This window comes from Triticum urartu, chromosome 4 (genome assembly GCF_003073215.2).
Source record: "Triticum urartu cultivar G1812 chromosome 4, Tu2.1, whole genome shotgun sequence".
Classification (NCBI taxonomy): domain Eukaryota; kingdom Viridiplantae; phylum Streptophyta; class Magnoliopsida; order Poales; family Poaceae; genus Triticum; species Triticum urartu.
In genome coordinates this window covers 12,676,279-12,681,920 of record NC_053025.1, presented here as the reverse complement: position 1 = coordinate 12,681,920, position 5,642 = coordinate 12,676,279, and positions in this window count along the sequence as shown.

The following is a 5,642-nucleotide window of genomic DNA, read 5'->3' as shown; positions in this document are numbered from 1 at the left end:
GTTGGGGGCCCGCGTCCGCCCGCATTTCCTCCACAGTATCTTCCTTCAAGGGATCCGGGCAAGGTGCGGTCTGGAGCATCTTTTCCAATACCGGATTTTCCAAACCCTCAGGGAGGGGGGCCGAACACCGAATCAACTTCGCCTTTGTTAGCCAGTCCTGGTCAAAAAGAAACTCTCAGAAATAACTTCGTAACGAGAAGATAGTATGTTCGGCCGGAAGATTCTTACCTGTTCGGCGGCGCGGTTACTGCTCAGGCCCACGTCCTCGGTGATTTCCGGACTCTACTGAGGTCCGAAGAATGACTTATACATATCCTCGTGCGTCAGGCCGAGAAAATTTTGAATGGCACGCGGACCCTCGGGATTGAACTCCCACAAGCGAAGGGGGACGTTTGCAAGGCTGGACTTGACGAACCAGCATAACTTGTATTACCGTGACCAAACTGAGATCTCCGTTGAAGAGATCTCGAATGCGGCTTTGCAGTAAAGGCACGTCCTTGGCTGGACCCCAGCTCAGTCCTCTGCTGATCCATGACATCAGTCGTGGTGGAGGGCCCGAGCGAAAAACGGGGGCGGCCGCCCACTTGGCACTTCTAGGAGTCGTGATGTAGAACCACTCCTGTTGCCACAATGCAGACACCTCTGGGATGGAACCTTTGGGCCACGGAGCTCCCGTCATCTTGCGTATTGAGGCGCCTCCACACTCTGCATGTTGCCCTTCGATCATCGTCGGCTTTACTTCAAAGGTCTTGAGCCATAAGCCAAAGTGGGGGGTAACCCGGAGGAAGGCCTCGCATACGACAACAAAAGTCGTGATATGCAGGAAGGAGTCCGGAGCTAGATCATGGAAATCTAGCCCGTAATAAAACATCAAGCCCCTGACGAAAGGATCAGTGCAAAACCTAGACCTCGGAGGAAGTGGGGACGACACACGACGCTCTCGTTGGGTTTGGGAGAGGGGACGGCCTGCCCCCGGGGAGGCAGCCGATGCGATATTTCGGCGGTCAGATACCTGGCCTCCCTCAACTTTTTGATGTCTTCTTCCATGACGGAGGAGGGCATCCATCGGCCTTGAAGGCTGGATCCGGACATGACTGAAGGTTCGGAGCACCTGACCTGAGCTTTGGGCGTTTGAGCTTGAGGCGGGGGAAGGATTCGATTGAGCACGGGAGGGAAAAGTAAAAGCTTTGTCCCTTTATAAAGAGGGTGGATATCAAGCGTCCTCCCCGTGTCCGTTTGGACTTGCCTATGATCTAGGAGTCCTAGAAGCGGTTGGGTTACCCACGCCCGTATTGATGAGAATCCGTAATAAGGGGACACGATCTCTGCTTTAACAAGACGTGCCAAGGAAACCACCTCGCATAACACGCTGAGGTGGGATTAACGACTCGGATAAAGGCTTGGCCGTGGTGTGTCACGCTACGGAATACGTCAGCAGATTAGATTGTGTAAATATTATTCTCTCTATGGCAATATGTGGAAACTTATTTTGCAGAGCCGGACACTATCTTTGTGTTCAAAATCTTCTATGAAGTACTTGGAGGAGGAACCCGCCTTGCAATGCCGAAGACAATCTGCGCGCCGGACTCGTCGTCATTGAAGCCTGGTTCGGGGGCTACTGAGGGAGTCCTGGATTAGGGGGTGTTCGGATAGCCGGACTATACCTTCAACCGGACTGGTTTTCCCAGTCACGACGTTGTAAAACGACGGCCAGTGAATTGTAATACGACTCACTATAGGGCGAATTCGAGCTCGGTACCCGGGGATCCTCTAGAGTCGACCTGCAGGCATGCAAGCTTGGCGATACGGATGTTCAGATCTCCTACTATTGTAACCGACTCTATGTAACCCTAACCCTATCCGGTGTCTATATAAACCGGAGGATTTTAGTCCGTAGGACGACATACACATCAACAATCATACCATAGGCTAGCTTCTAGGGTTTAGCCTCTCTGATCTCGTGGTAGATCAACTCTTGTATTACCCATATCATCAATATTAATCAAGCAGGACGTAGGGTTTTACCTCCATCGAGAGGGCCCGAACCTGGGTAAAACTTCGTGTCCCCTGCCTCCTGTTACCATCCGGCCTAGACGCACAGTTCGGGACCCCCTACCCGAGATCCGCCGATTTTGACACCGACAATGTCACTTTCGGTGACAACTCAAAGGGTAAGGTGGTTGGCCTCGGTAAGGTGGCCATATCACATGATAGCTCCATACAAAATGTCATGCTCGTTGAATCTCTTGGCTACAATTTACTTTTAGTATCTAGACTTGCTGATTTCGGTTTCAATGTCCTATTTATTGAAGTAGATTGCCAAGTGTTTCATAGAGATAATCATAAAATAGTCTTTACCAGTATATGCAGAGGTGATCTTTACATTGTTGATTTCACTAAAAAGGCTCAACCTAGAACTTGCTTAATTGCTAAATCCTCCAAAGGTTGGCTATGGCATAGACAATTAGGTCTTGTTGGTATGCGAAACCTTGACAAGCTTATTAAAGGAAATCATATCATTGGCGTTAACGATGTCATATTTAATAAGGATAGACTTTACAGCGCTTGTCAAGCAGGTAAACAGGTCGGAGGAAGGCATCCCGTGAAGAACATCATGACCACAAGGAGGCCACTCGAGCTACTTCACATGGATCTTTTTGGTCCTAACGCTTACAAAAGTCTTGGTGGAAATTCTTTTGGTCTAGTTATAGTTGATGATTTTTCAAGATTTACGTGGGTGTTCTTTCTCGATGATAAATCGCAGGTCCAAAAGATTTTCAAAAACTTTGCTAGGAAGGCCCAAAATCAATTTGAAGTGAAAATCAAGAAGGTTCGCAGCAACAACAGAACGGAGTTCAAAAACGCAAATGTGGACACCTTTCTTGACGAAGAAGGGATTTCACATGAGTTCTCGGCTACGTACACACCTCAACAAAATGGAGTTGTTGAGAGTAAGAACCGGACACTCATCGAAATGGCGAGAACGATGCTTGATGAGTACAAGACGCCAAAGCACTTTTGGACGGAAGCGGTTGAGACAGCTTGTCATGCAACAAATTGCTTGTATCTTCACAAGCTACTCGACAAGACGGCATACGAGCTCCTCACCGGTAATAAACCACAAGTTGGATACTTTCGAGTATTCGGCTCAAAGTGCTACTTTCTTGATAAGCATCGTCATTCTAAATTTTCTCCTAAGTCTCATGAAGGTTTCCTACTTGGTTATGGCTCAAACTCTCACACATACCGTGTCTACAACAATTTCACCCGAAAGGTTGAAGAGACGGTAGATGTGAAGTTTGATGAATCTAACGGCTCGCAAGTAGAGCAATTGCCAATTGATGTAGGAGACAAAGACCCTTCGGAAGCAATCCAAGACTTGTCTATTGGCAAGATTCGTCCAACGGAGGTGAAGGAGAGTACCTCGTCCGTCCAAGTGGAAGCTTCTACCTCACGACAAGGTGAACCAAGAGTTGATACGGAAGCATCCACAAGTGGGACACCAAGATGAAGAAAACGAGGAAGTGCACCAAGATGAACGCCAACAACCTCCTTCTCCACCAGACAAGAGAACGACAACGTCAACAACGAAGAAGGCCAAGAAGAAGAACAAGATGAAGAAGATGTTCAACCAAGATCCAAGCAAAAGCTTTCACGAGTTCGAGCAAGAATTGCTAAAGACCATCCCGTCGAGCAAATCTACAATGATATCCAAACCGGGAGAATCACTCGCTCAAAAACTCGTTTAGCTAACTTTTGTGAAACTATTCATTCATCTCTAGCATTGAACCTATGAAGGTTGAAGAAGCTTTGGAAGATCCAGGATTGGATAAATGCCATGCATGAAGAGCTACACAACTTTGAGAAATCAAGTTTGGACATTAGTTGAGAAGCCCGACAACAACCACAACATCATTGGTACCAAATGGGTGTTTCGCAACAAGCAAGATGAAGATGGACAAGTAGTTCGCAACAAAGCACGTCTCGTCGCCCAAGGCTACACAAGTCGAAGGTATGGACTATGGTGAGACATATGCCCCCGTTGCTAGACTTGAGTCCATTCGCATCTTACTTGCCTATGCTAATCATCATGATATCACCTTGTACCAAATGGACATTAAAAGTGCTTTTCTAAATGGTGAAATAGAGGAGGAAGTTTATGTTAAGCAACCTCCCGGATTTGTCAATCCTAAGAAACCTAATCATGTTTACAAACTTCACAAAGCTCTTTATGGTCTTAAACAAGCTCCTGGAGCATGGTATCAATGCTTGACCAAGTTCCTTATTGAAAAAGGCTTTGAAATTGGAAAAATAGATTCTATTCTTTTTACTAAAAGGGTTAATGGAGTGGAGAACTATTTGTGTGCCAAATTTATGTCGATGATATTATATTTGGATCAACTAACCCTCATTTTAGTGAAAAGTTTGGAAAGCTAATGTCGGACAAGTTTGAGATGTCGATGATGAGTGAACTCAAATTCTTTCTTGGTTTGCAAATCAAGCAAACTAAGGAAGGTACCTTTGTGTCTCAAACGAAGTACACCAAGGACTTATTCAAGAAGTTCAATATGCAAGAATGCAAAGGTATGACTACACCCATGCCTACCAGTGGACATATGGATTTAACCAAAGATGGTGAATCGGTATCCTAAAGAATGTCATCTTAAGGCCATGAAAAGGATAGTGAGATACTTAATCCATACACCAAATTTTGGCATTTGGTATCCAAAGAGGGCCTCCTTTAATCTTGTTGGCTACTCCGACTCGAGGTTGATAGAAAGTCCACTTCGGGTACTTGTCAGTTTCTTGGTAGATCTCTTGTGTCTTGGTCTTCCAAGAAACAAAACTCGGTATCCTTATCTACTGCTGAAGCGGAATACATTGCCGCTGGATCATGTTGTGCTCAATTACTTTGGATGACCCAAACTCTTAAAGATTATGGGATATCTGTGAAACATGTTCCATTACTTTGTGACAATGAAAGTGCTATCAAGATTGCTCACAATCCCGTGCAACATTCTCGAACTAAGCATATTGAAGTTCGTCATCATTTCATTGGAGGTCATGTTGCCAAAGGGGACATTAATCTTAAGCATGTTCGCACCGAAAAGCAGTTAGCTGATATATTCACGAAACCACTTGGTGAGAAAGTGTTTTGCAGGTTAAGAGGTGAATTGAACATCATTTATGCTTCAAAATTGGAGTAGGAACTCCATTTGATACATGCAAGGCATGAGCCTATGACTAATCCTGGATATTTCTCTTATGTTGACTATCTTCTGTCTTAGATATATTTGCACCTTGCATGTTATCTAACCCGTGTAGGTACTTGGATGAATCTAAATCTATGAGATTGAAACTCACTCACATCTTGAGCAATTTCTATATCACCAAGTCTCTACACAATGGTGGATGAAGACAAGGAAGCACGCAACCATTCAAACATATCCTTTGACAAATTCTATGTTGAATTTCATGATTGTCATTTTGGATACACAAGTGCTCTTCCTTGCAAAAACTAACCCATGTAGGTAGATGAACTCAAACTCCAAGTGGTGCTCCCAACTCTTGATGAGCTACATCAACCTTGAGCAACCCACACAAGTTCAACTACATGATCATGATCAACACCACCACCCAAG